Source organism: Penaeus monodon, chromosome 33, assembly GCF_015228065.2.
Source record: "Penaeus monodon isolate SGIC_2016 chromosome 33, NSTDA_Pmon_1, whole genome shotgun sequence".
Classification (NCBI taxonomy): Eukaryota; Metazoa; Arthropoda; class Malacostraca; order Decapoda; family Penaeidae; genus Penaeus; species Penaeus monodon.
In genome coordinates, this window is record NC_051418.1 from 11979418 (window position 1) to 11979878 (window position 461).

Here is a 461-nt window from a genome sequence, read left to right on the forward strand (position 1 = left end):
TTGCCCCACCCGGCAGCCCGTCATAACAATCCCTTGCTCCGCCTTGGCTCCACCCCCCTGCCTCGCCCTCCTCAGGTCAGCGCAGGAAGGACACGTTCGAAGTGAAATGGAAGTGGCTGGAACGTCCGGAATTTTTTTATCTATGGGATTAATTACATTCGAGAAAACTTTTTTTTTTCGAAATCGGATAGGATAGGTGGTATGGCGACGGAGGGAAATGGAGGGGAAAGAAGAAGGAAGGTGAAGTAGGTGCTCTCCTTCTTGGCTAAAATAGTAAACAAATCCGCAGCGTTCGCGGGAGCGTTCGTGTAGCGTCGGATATCGGTTACTACGATCCCCTTGCGTTCTCCCGGACTCTCTCGCATTACAGAAAAAAAAAATATCCCTATCAATACGTTCCTTACGTATTGGTTTCTTCTCCTCGATGACTTTAACTAGAAGAGTAGACCAGAAGGGAGACT